We start from the raw sequence: 13029 nt of genomic DNA, 5'->3' as shown, positions 1-13029 counted from the left end.
ACACCTAGGCTATGTGGTGTAGCCTATTGCTCCTACGCTACTAACCTGTACAGCACGTTACTGTACTGAATACTGTAGGCCTGTGGTTGGTCCCTAACCCTTGGGCCGAGGATCAGTACCAGTCTGTGGCCTGTTAGGAACTGGGTCACACAGCAGGAGGTGAGCAGCGGGCAAGTAAGCAAAGCTTCATCTGTATTTACAGCCGCTCCCCATCACCCACATCACCACCTGAGCTCCACCTCCTGTCAGATCAGCGGTGGCATTAGATTCTCATAGGATCGTGAACCCTGCTGTAAACTGCGCATGCGAGGGATCCAGGCTGCGGCTCCTTATGAGAATCTAACGCCCGATGATCTGAGGTGAAGCTGAGACGTGATGCTAGCACTAGGGAGCGACTGCAAATACAGATTATCATTAGCAGAGAGGCTTGACTGCATAACAAATGGAATACACTTGAATCATTCCCAAACCAACCGCCTCTCCCACCCCTCCCCCTTCCCGGTCCAAGGAAAAATTGTCTTCCATGACACCAGTCCCTGGTGCCAAGGAGGTTGGGGACCACTGCTGTAGGCACTTGTAACACAATAGTAAGTATTTGTGCATCTAAACATGTCTAAACACAGAAGCAGTATAGTAAATATATAGCACTATACTATTGTGGGACCATCGTCATATATACGGTCCATCATTGACCAAAACGTCAGTATGTGGTGCATGACTATAGAGACATCAAAGTCCCTGAAGAAAAAGATTCCTTGACTTCACTGAGAGCTGAAATGCCTGAGACAGAATGAGTGGAATGGGGTAAGCAAAAATGGCAGGGTTCAGCTTCATCTCCAATTCTCTTTTCTTTTCCTTCCCCCCTCCCTTTCTTCCTCCTTTCCTTCCTATTTCTTTCTGAGAGCAATTTAAATTCCCTGGCACTTACCCATGTGGGTAAACCAAATTCTCAATATAATATTAATGCAAACAGTGCTGTATATATCTTCCGACTTTACTTTAGACTAAATAAAGCCTACAGGAATAGAAACAGATCATGAGAGAACTGACTGAACAAGCAGTTTTGGCTCTAAGGAAAAGAACTAGCTAGACTCATTTACCCAGCGGTTCTTATTTCCAGTTTATATCTTATAAACATCTATGATGCATCGTAGTATTTTTAGACATATATGTGCCTTGCTGCTGAATTGAGAAGAAATGATCAAAAATCATTCAAGGCTTAAAAAATAAACTATTTTCTTCCCAAAATCTAAGAGAGACGGCCTGTCAGCTTTGCATCCACTTAAATTTACTCAATGTATCTGCCACGAGTACTTCTGCCCCTGGCTAGAGTAAGTAGAGGGTGGTAATGTGGCTTTTTGGCAGTTTGGAGTGAGAATGAGCAGGGAAGTGGATTGGGGGTCTGTGTGTGTGTGTGTGTGTGTGTGTGTGTGTGTATAAACCTGACACTTCCTTGGTAACAATCCTACTGTGTGTGTGTGATCCTTACACGTCCTTGGTAACAATCCTACTGTGTGTGTATGATCCTTACACGTCCTTGGTAACAATCCTACTGTGTGTGTGTGTGTGTGTGTGTAATCCTTACACGTCCTTGGTAACAATCCTACTGTGTGTGTGTAATCCGTACACGTCCTTGGTAACAATCCTACTGTGTGTGTGTGTGTGTGTGTGTAATCCTTACACGTCCTTGGTAACAATCCTACTGTGTGTGTGTAATCCTTACACGTCCTTGGTAACAATCCTACTGTGTGTGTGTGTGTGTGTGTGTAATCCTTACACGTCCTTGGTAACAATCCTACTGTGTGTGTGTGTGTGTGATCCTTACACATCCTTGGTAACAATCCTACTGTGTGTGTGTGATCCTTACACGTCCTTGGTAACAATCCTACTGTGTGTGTGTGATCCTTACACGTCCTGGGTAACAATCCTACTGTGTGTGTGTGCATGTAATCCTTACACGTCCTTGGTAACAATCCTACTGTGTGTGTGTGATCCTTACACGTCCTTGGTAACAATCCTACTGTGTGTATGTGATCCTTACACGTCCTTGGTAACAATCCTACTGTGTGTGTAATCCTTACACGTCCTGGGTAACAATCCTACTGTGCCGTAGCAACCACCTAACCTTCTTCCTTCTGATCTGGGGTAGGACAGAGCCTGAGGTGACTTTAGAGATACAGGTAGTCAAAACCACCAGTGCAGTGCTGAGAAGTACCAGGAGAAAAAAAAAAAAAAAAAACTTCCATCTTTCTTTGCCCCTAACCCCTGTTTCTTTTCCCACCATTTTAGGGTCTGGCCTGAAACCGGTATAGAAGCTCTCAAATTCTGAACTTCCTGGCTGATGACAAAATACGTGCCAGAGCAAAAGCAAGTATATGCTGCCTGCAACCAAGAGAGAACGTGCGTACATTGTCCCCTGCACTAAACAGATTCAACAACAGCCTTGGGAATACAGCCTGTTTGGAAGCAGAAGAATTTCGGCATAAAGTAACCCATCAGAACAATGGGGTCCTCGGTGTGCCACTATCCCACTAATTCTTCTTTTAATGCACCCTGACGTTACAGAAAATAGTTATCTGATATAGTTGCCAAAATAAACCACACAGTCTGCTAAAAAGACAATTGGATGAACAAATCATCTGGCATGCTGCACCGATAACTGCACATTTGCTTCCTACTGTAAGGACAAGTTTTGAGCCTAAAGCATCCCTGAAACTGCTGCCTGAGTCAGTTTTCTAACAATAGTAGGAGGATTCCACATTATCAAAAAGTATCCACTTTTATAATCAAATGGCAGTGTGTCCTGCATTGGTACTTTAACTTTTTCAAAGATGAAACATTGTAGCCAGACTCTGAATTGAAAGGAAGCCTTGAGATGGCCCTCTCCTGAAAAAGACTTTTATTACTTATAAAATAGATCATTCTGCCTTCGACAGCTTTAACTGTTAGGGACAAAAGTCTGCATATTGAGCAAAACTTTGCCTCCCTATACCTCACTGCCCCCCTCAACAGGTGCCAGTATTATCCTAGGAGCTCTTTAGAATATGTCTAATGCCTTAAGTCCTTTAACTATTTGAAGACAGAGCCCACGTCCTCCGTCAGGTTGAGCAGCCTCAGTTCATCCAGCATTTCTTCAGCATCCAAATCTCTCCTGCAAGCTCCCCAATTTATCAGTGTCTCCCCTACAATGTATGTGTAGAATGAACCCCCAAACTCTAAGACAGATAGAAGTGGAGGAATCTGGTGGGTTTTGTTTTTTGTGTTGAGACACAGTCTTACTCTACTGCCCGGGCTAGAGTGCAGTGGCGTCAGCCTAGCTCACAGCAACCTCAAACTCCTGGGCTCAAGCGATCCTCCTGCCTCAGTCTCCCAAGTAGCTGGGACTATAGGCGCACGCCACCACACCCAGCTGACTTTTCTATTTTTTTGCAGAGATGGGGTTTCACTATGTTGCTCCAGGCTGGTCTCAAACTCCTGGGCTCAAGCAATCCTCCTGCCTCGGCCTCCCAAAGTGCTGGGATTACAGGCTACCACGCCCAGCCGGAATCTGTTCCCTTGATGTGATTTACCAGACAGCCTAATAAGACTACATCTGCTCTCTTCGTAGCAGTAGCTCCCCACTGCTGTTAGCAAAGTGGGCAGAGCAGGAGACACTGGCCTGGGGCCTGGAGAAAACAACTGGGGGGGGGGACACATTATATATACATTATATATAGTATACACACACACACACACACACACACACACACACATGTATATGTATCTTAAGGGTAATAAAGTAGAAATACAGAAATTTCTTTCAAAAACAAAAGCAACAGCTATGAACACAGTTTAGAAAATGCGAAGATATTCAGTGGCATTAGGTGGATTTAGATAAGCAGAAGAAAGTCTTCAGTAGCTAAACAGTTCAGTCCCGAACTCCACAATGTATAACCAAATCCCCAGAACAAACGGTACTTGGGAATTTGGGGTCTTCCTATTTATTTGTAAGCATTCCTTTATTTTGATAACTCTCATTCCAAAATGTACTGACATAATAAATAACACAAGAAAAGAGAAATGGAAACCATTTAAATATATGGTCAATTAGAGATAAATTTTCCCACTCAGAGCACAAATATTAACTTTTACTGAAATTCACTTATAAATGAAAAAGTTAAAACAGAGACAGGCCACGGGCAGCTGGGAGGGGCAATGGGAGGAATTAGAAGCCTGCAGCTCCAGGGGCTCCTCCTTCCCCCCAAAACGATGCACAAGTCCTTGAAATGGAAAGAAGGTCACAGTCACCCTGGACCACTGCAGCTGTCCTCTTATCCAGGGGAGGGGTGTCTGCTGACAGGCTCTACTCACGGAAAATTCCTACTTGGCCATGACAAGCATGTTCAGAAACATCCCCCGAATACAGCCCTAAGTAATAAATACATTTCTCCCACCAGTGCTACCCGAAGCCACGTGGTAACCTGAGGCAAGAGGGAAAAGTGTGTGTCCCCATACACAAGTTTTTGTGTATTATTTAATGGTTCATTTTTTTCCAGATCATTAAGGTAGCTGGAAAAAATGCAGAAAACGTGAAAAGTAGAGACATTAAAACTTAAAACATCAATTTAAGTCTCAATATTTTATTTATACTAAAAACAATTTTTAAAATAGCTTTACTTTCCTGGTTTTAAGGGAAACAAACCCATCAATAAAGTTTTCAAAACCTTCCTCTTTGGTCATCTCATTTTTTAAAATTATTATTATTATTTTGAGATAAAGTCTAGCTCTGTTGCCCCAGGTAGAGTGCAGTGGCATCATCACAGCTCACTGAAACCTCAGACTCCTGGGCTCAGGTGATCCTCCTGCTTCAGCCTCCTGAATAGCTGGGATTACGGGTGTGCACCGCCATGCCCGGCTAATTTTTCTATTTTTAGTAGAGACAAGGTCTCGCTCTTGCTCAGGCGGGTCTAGAACACCTGACCTCAAGCAATCCTCCTGCTTCAGCCTCCCAGAGTGCTGGGATTATAGGCATGAGCCACTGCACCTGGCCTGCTCAGCTCATTTTCAACTGAGGAAATTGCCATGTTTCACAATTTCACTTGACTAAGTTATGACTTTAAATAATTTCTAAATATTTATAACTTTAGCTTACTGCTCCTGTCTATAAACTAAATTTTGATCTGTTATCATAAATATTTTTGCATTCGTTTTGTATTTTTAAAAATATTGCATTCACATTGTGATTACTGTTTTTCTGGCACCTTAAATATTTTACACCCCAAGGTGAGTGCCTCATTTGCTTCACCTTAATCATGGCCTTGTCACTATTATTTTTAGAAACCCAAGTAGAGAGAGTGCCGTGTCAAGGCTGTGGCTTGGATCCGGCTCTGCTACCAACCACCTTTGTGGGTCTCGATGATTTCCTGTTACCTGACCTTGTTGCCAGCCAGGTGCAATGACAAAACCATAGAATTACAAACTCTCCATAGGTGTCCACTAAACGTTAACTAAGGTCTAAGCTGGTTTTTGCTCCAGCGGATTGTTACCTTTGGCAGAGATGCCAGGTGAACAGTTTACTGAAGGGTTTGGGCCAGAGGAGCAACTTGCTTCAAGTAAGATGAAAGAGGGGTAATGCAAAGCCAGGTCTCAAAAGAACACAAAATGCGGATCCTGCAAGAGCTTTGTTTCATGAGTATGTAATAGAGTAAGTCAAGTAGTAAACAGTTCTCTCCAGCAAGGACACAACACAGAGCGTGACATTTTACAAACATCATGAGGCTCTGTCCTGTTGTGGTTGTGTTTGCTTTGTAATTTTTGCTGATTTAAAAGATGTTCAAAATCTTTTAAGCCCTTCAGCCAACCCTAATGTTTTACAGTGTGTTTCAAACACATAAAAGCTAACCGTATAGCTGACGATTTCCCAGATAACTTTTAGTTTCAAGAAACTGAGCTCAAGGGTGCTGCTGTTGTTGCTCATGATGCTTTAAAATTGAAGCTCCACGGAGCAGAAAGACTGCTTAGTTGGTTTCACTGGGGCCACACTGCAGTGCAAAGATCACAGTCACAGTCAGGGACCCCATCCTAGACCGGGAAGAGCAGAAATACACCCACAGAGGAAACGAATGGACCAATGCCAGTGCCTTCTTCAATCGACAGCCTCATCTCTTTCCAAAATCATTCGCCCAGCAGGCACGTTTGCCTAAGCACTGCCCTGGCCCTGGCTGTAACTCCTAAATTAGATTATTGGAAGGAATGCAATTGTCAAAGTTAAGACAAATTCTATTTTTCTCCATTAAACAAAGTTAGTGAACGATTACACTTTAGATTTTAGAAAAATTTAGTGAAGCTTAAAAGTATCAATAATATGCCATCAATTTTTTTAAATAAATACCAACTGTAAATAAACATACAGGCAAAAAAAAAAAAAACAACAAAACAACAAACATACACAAGAGGATGGGCAAATGCTACTTGGGCTATTCCTTAGCTTATAGACACATATGTAATGGGAAAGAATGAGGTCTAGTGACCTTAATAAAAATGGTCACACATGAGACAATAATTTTCTTTGAACCAAGAGCCCGGGTTGGAAGTGAGGGGCGACATGCATGCGTGTGCATGCAGGGGGGTGGGGGGTTGGGATGCACATTGCAGAGGGAAGGGGAGGCAGGTGCTCCCGGCCGCTGCAAAGGTTGTGGTTAGCTCTGCTTCTGCTTCACATCCAGGTCAATGACCCTGGAGAGGCAGGCAGCCACTCATTAATGAAATCTGCGAGTGACACTGGCCTGCACAGTATGGCCAACACTACAGAAAATACAGAAAAAATATACATAAATGTTCTTTAAAGAGGTCAGAAATATTTCAGGAAATTACAGGAGAATGGAACTGAAAGAAGACAATGTAATACATCTGGAGTCAGTGACTGATGTTCAGAAAGTGGAAAAAATAAGGGAAGCAGTTAAGTGAAAAAGAGTCCCAAGCGGCCAGCCAATTAGACACAAGTTTTAGAAGCCAGGGAAGGCCTTTCACAAGCAGGTTAGACAGAGCTTTGCCTCTCTTGACAGATTTTACCACCTTTCCCCTGGGGTCTCATACTTGGGTTTGTTTGTGAGAACTCTGCAACAGAGATGTCCTTCCATTTCCTAGTCTATAAACATGGTGAAATAGAACTGACCCCTGCAAGCAATAAAAATGAAAGCAGAGCATTTTGCATTGACTAAGGGCTCTGTTCGTGCAAAGAGTTACTATAGGATCCTGGGAAGTGCTGATGTCAGAGGAGAAGTGTGGAAAAGAAGCCAGCTGGCATTCTTCCAGCCAAAGCCAAAAAAATAATTTCAGGAAATGTTTACAACCAAGTTTTATGGAGGCAAGGACAAGATAAAGATGTTTGGATTCTTAACATTTTCCTGCTGTGTTTCAATTTTACAGGTGTTCATTGATTGCCTAGTCCATGCCTGGCATTGGCCTTACACTTTTGGGGCATTCCCATGGGGAATTCAATTTCCTTTTCAATGGGTTTAAGTCTAATTAGGAAAACAGAGCTTACTTATAGAAAAAAAAAAAATGTTAAAACGCTGCAAGAGAATACACGATAAATGGCAATGGGTACAGTGCCCCGAAATAGGAGCCGTGGACAAGCTTTGGGGGAGAAGGGACACAATAGCAGCGGACTGTGGCCCAGAACCGTCAGGGGAAGTTACCGGAACAGGCGGTCCTTGGGAAGGATGATGAAAGATAGACGAGATGTGGACAGGTGGGAAGTACTCCAGGTGAGGGCAAGAACCTAAGCAAATGCATCAATCCGAACAGAGAGCTCTCTTGATGTGACCCACATGGTGACCTCTAGCTGAGGTTTTACAATTATCTATTTAGAAGTCATAAATCATAGGGTTTTGAGTTGGGTGAGGATATTATATTCTCGCCAAGGGAAAAAATCCACTTTTCAATGTCCCTAAGGGATGACCTATGAGCTTCTGTTTGAAACACTTCCACTGACAGAGAACTTGTCAGTTTTCAAACAGCTCAATGCTTCTTTCTTGTTGCTTTGACCTTTGGCCCCTGTTCTGCCTTTCAGTGTAACAAATATCATCACATTTACTCTCTTAAAACATGACAACTCCCCACCCACCATACCCCCCCTTGCCAAGTTAAAGACACCATTGGTGGTTTCTCCCTTGCTTTTTCTCTTTGTCTCTGGTTCTTCCAATTGTCTCCCCGGGTAGCCCAGGTGGTAGTAAAAGGTTCCACGCAGGATGGCTTCTAGTTTGTTAAGGTCCCTTTGAAAACATGGCACCTGGAAGTGAACACTTATCCAGTGGTGGTTTGGTGGACTCAGGATTCCATGGAGTGATCACTTCCTTGACCGGGATACCTTGTCTACTGACGCAATCTAAGACAGCCTTCGCTGATTTGTTTCATATATCACACTGCTGACTGGAAGAGCTCAGTAGGTCTTCAGAGTATACAACACTATTGTGCTGTGAACACAGAAATAAATGATGGTGGTGGCGAAGGCTGCCAGTTCTAACTCTCTCCTTGCCTGTACTTTGCCCAATATTTCAGCCTCCAAGTGGACAAGAAATCCCTCGAAAGTAGTTGGAAGGGATTGTGTACAGGGATGTCAGTTGGAGGGTACAGGGGGTATAATAATGGCCCCCTCAAAAGATACGTCCACGTCTTAACCCCAGAACCTGTGAATATGACCTTACTGGAAAAAATGATATTTGAAGATGTCATTAAGTTTAGGATCTTGACATGAGATCATCCTGGATTATATGAGTGGCCCCAAATCCAATGACAAGTATCCTTACAAGAGACACTTATGAGAGAGGAGAAGAAGACACAAACACAGAGGCGAAGGTAACGTGAGGACCGAGGCAGAGACTGGAATAACACAGCCCTAAGCCAGGGAGCGTCTGGAACCACTAGAGATTGCAAGACGCAAGGGCAGACTCTCCTAGAGCCCTGGAGGGAGCACGGCCTGGCTGACACTTTGATTTCAAACTTCCGCCCTCCAGAAGGTCGAGAACAAATTTGAGTTGTTTTAAGCCACCAAGTTGATGGTAATTTGGTGGCAGCCCTAAGAAATGAATACATGAGGGGCTATGCATTTCCAGAGGAATTCCCACAGGAATGGGGTGAATATTCCCAGCGATTCCCTTCAACGCTCTACACGTCTTAGAAGGAGGGAAAATAGTTTGGGGTGGCAGCCACTTAAACTGCTATATTCTTAGGAATGGCAGCTCTGCCCTAGTATAAAAATATAATTATTTCCTTCTAGTCTATTTATAAGTTAGAACACAGATGTCTTCAGAGATGACTATTAGACCAAATTTGCAAGGGCCTCCAGGGAGAAAAAGGCCACAGAGAGAACGGCTGAGCGTGTATGTGTTGTGGAAGATGTAATATAAGCATGACCATAATACTTAATGAGGAGTTTGAAAACACAGGTGACTCATGCATTAATGTGAGCACGCAGAAGCCTAAACATGCAGCGCTCTATTCAAAAAAGGCCACGTGACTGACAGAAGCAGTCATGAGCAAGTTATGTAAATCATCTCAACAGACAGCAATGACATAGTTAGACCTCACCATCATGCATGCGCTGTTGGGCCGAGAGGCTATTAAAGAAAATTCTTGGAGCGTTTGCGCTGTGCTGTTGGTGAAGTCTTCTGGGTGCCTGTGACAAATGTATTAAACACAAGAAGCAAATAAGAGTCACTTGAAAATAATGGTGGAATTTAAGTCCACACATTCCGAGTCACAAATCGGTGATGGTAAAAAATGTTCCTAGTTAATTGGGATGGAACCTACTACCACTGTTAGAAGTGTACTAGTCAACCCACCACGCCAAGGAACGTGGCTCCCTAGGGCAAGGAGAAGCTCCTTTGGAAGAGGAGGAAGAGGAAGAAGGACAGGCACGAAGAGAATAGGAAAAACAGAATCATAAAAACTGCAAATCTCAAATGTGGAGGTCATGTTGTCTACCCTCTACCTGAAGCAAGGACTCCCTTTTCTCTTCTCCTTTTTAGAGTATAAAATAAAAAAAAATGTAATTCTTACTATTTAATGAGCAGTTTGCTATGTGTATGATCCTGCGCTGGGTACTGGACACGTATGTTTTCATTTAATCTCTAAAATAATCCTATGAGATCATCAGTAATACAATCTTCACTTTACAGATCAGTGTATGCGCTACTAAAGAAACACAAATCCTTTTTGTCATTCATTTCTTGATTCATTCGTTCATCTGGCAAACATACACCCGGCATTAAATATACGAAAACACGATCACTTTCAGTGACAAGGAACTCAGTACCCCCAAAGGCAACCTACTACATGTTTGGACAACTCTAATTCATAGAAAGTTCTTCCTCATACTGATCCGAAGTACGTCTCTGTGTAACTAACAAGGTCCCTGTGGTGTCTTCATGTCACACAGAACAAAATGAGGAGGAAATGGTCAATGCAGGAAGCTTATAGGAGACAACCAACATTTTCTGTTCCCGAGTTCGGCTCAGTGCTGTTTTCCATTCTTCTATGGTTTTTTATGGTTTTCACGTCAACCCTACTATTTGGGGATAGGAGATGGTCAATCCCATGAATCCAGGAAGACTGATGCAGTCTTCCACATAGTTTCAAAAAGCCCTGATACTTTGGAGGCACTGTCACAGGACAATACATCTGCCACCCACACAAAAGTGAGTGTATGCGACGCCAGCCATAAATATCAGGAATAGTTCTGTACTACCAGGACGGCCGCGAATACTGAGGCCATGAGGAGGACACATTTTAGAGCCTCCCTTCCGTGTCCTCTCTTTGACAGCATCTTACTCACGGCCTTCCATGTAGTCAAAATCCTAGCAGGCCCCATGTTCTCCACTTTAAGCGAAGAATTTGAATGTAAAAAGGAGGTCCTGGTCAAGGTCATGGAGACGGGAGACAGAGGTGACGCCAGGAATCACTGCCCCAGGAGAATCCCCTGTTCACTCATATCACAGACTCCCACCGCCCACAGGTCTGCAAAAGACCAGGCATTTCAACAGGGCAGCCACCCTGCCCTGGAACTCCAAAAGAAACAAGATAATTCTTGTTAACAGGTTTTCCTTACAAGCCTTTGGGGGGCTTTCAGGGAAATCTGTTTTGCTCAGAGACATTGGACCTTAACTTACTACTGTTTCCATCATTGTTATAGCCAGACGGTACCATGACCTAAGAAGTCTAACTGTAACCAATACAATAATTTTTAAAAAGAATATAACAAGAGCTAACACTTACTATATGCCAGACACACTACATGGAACTATTTCAGTGACTCCTCACACAGTTCTGAGTTTGGAAAGTATTCCATTTTCCAGATGATGAAACTGAGGCAGAGAGTTAATGGAACTTATTTAGGCTACTCGTTACATGGCAGAACTGGGTCTCGAACGCAGATGTCCGATTCTACCCACTATGCTTTCCTTCCAAGAAAATAATCTGAGTAACAGCTAACACGGTGGCAGGTACCATTGCAAGCACTTTGCGTATTTCAACTCATTCCATCCTCATGATAACCCTATTTCACAGCTGAGGAAAGCAGGTTAAAGAACCTGTCCCCAGTCACACAGGAGGCACATGGTAGAACTGGGTTTTGAACCCTGCTAGTCTGAAGCCAGAGACCAGACCATGCTCTTATGCAGCAGCACTGTTCCACCTAGAATGAGAGCAGCAACATCAGTATTTCCTAGTGAGCCATCACCCAGCCCCCTCCAGCAGTCTGACCCACACGCATAGGTGCGTAGTCCATTTGGCTTCTGCTGTAAGGACTGAAAAGAGTTTGTGAATTACACCATGTTAGCATCCCTTTTGGGGGAAAAAAAATGTAGATGAGGAAACTAACACGCAGGAAGCTTAAGGTCCTTTCCCAGAGTCTGCAAAAGACCAAGCGTTTCAACTGGCTGAGTCCCCTATGCAAACAGGCCAGTAGCAGGTTCGAGATTAGAACCCATTGTCCTCAATCCACTAATCCCTTACTCTAGAATGATGAAAACTTGCATTATCCCTTCAGGACAGGGCGAGAGCTGGAGACACTACCAGAGGCCTGGACACACACCTCCCTTATGCAACGACTTAAGGTCAGTGAAGGGCACAGGATATTCCATTAGGGGGCCCACCACATTCGACGGCTCACAAGCCTCCCTTCCAGGGTACAGGGCAGGCTGCCTCTCCTGCCAGTGACTTGGCACGGACGCTCCCCCTGTTTATCAGCGAGACTGGAGGAGGCCAAGCACCCGGTCTGCCCCGGGGGTAGCACAACTGAGGGCAGAAAGGGCTCCCTGCCAAGGCAGATCACAGCGAATGACAACAGGACATTCCCCCCACCACGTCCCACAAGGCCCGTGGAGAACCACATCTTGTGGGTCTGTTGTGAGATGAGAGCCATAGGGTGGGAAAAAGGAAAGAGTGACACTAGTGCCCAGAAACTTCTAAAAGTTTTGCCTGGGAGGCTCGTGGAGACAAATCTGCCCGGCTTGTTTAATGACATCGCTTAAGCGTTCTCCTGCCTCTTGCCTGTTTTCTCTGAACTGTTAACATTGAAGTTAATTACTTACAATTAATTACAATAACAAGAACTATCACAGTTCCTAACAATTGCAACCACACATGATCTTTATCTTGGTCAGCTCAGACTATCTCTTCCAAGTAACTCAGGAAAACTGCTTCAGGAGAGGGCCTAGCCTTAATTTGGCACCACTAAGCACCAGTCACTCGAGCTATGTTAGTTACCTCATTTACTCCTTAGGACCACATTATATCGTAGGGATTATTATCTCCCATATTACTGATGAAGAGACTGAGGGTCAGAGAAGCTAAGTAACTTGCTCAAGGGTGTAAATGGAATAGGTTGCACATTTTTCCATCATGCCTTATATCCACCTGAACCAAAAGATAGAGTTATTACTACATAAACTTTGGACGGTACTGATGTGCAAATAATCCAACAGACCTGCTACATTCTACATAATCTGACTCTGAATTCCAGTCTCTGTCATTTTTTTCCTTTTTTTA

This window comes from Eulemur rufifrons, chromosome 24, assembly GCF_041146395.1.
Source record: "Eulemur rufifrons isolate Redbay chromosome 24, OSU_ERuf_1, whole genome shotgun sequence".
Lineage (NCBI taxonomy): Eukaryota > Metazoa > Chordata > Mammalia > Primates > Lemuridae > Eulemur > Eulemur rufifrons.
Note: the sequence above shows the minus strand (reverse complement) of the source record.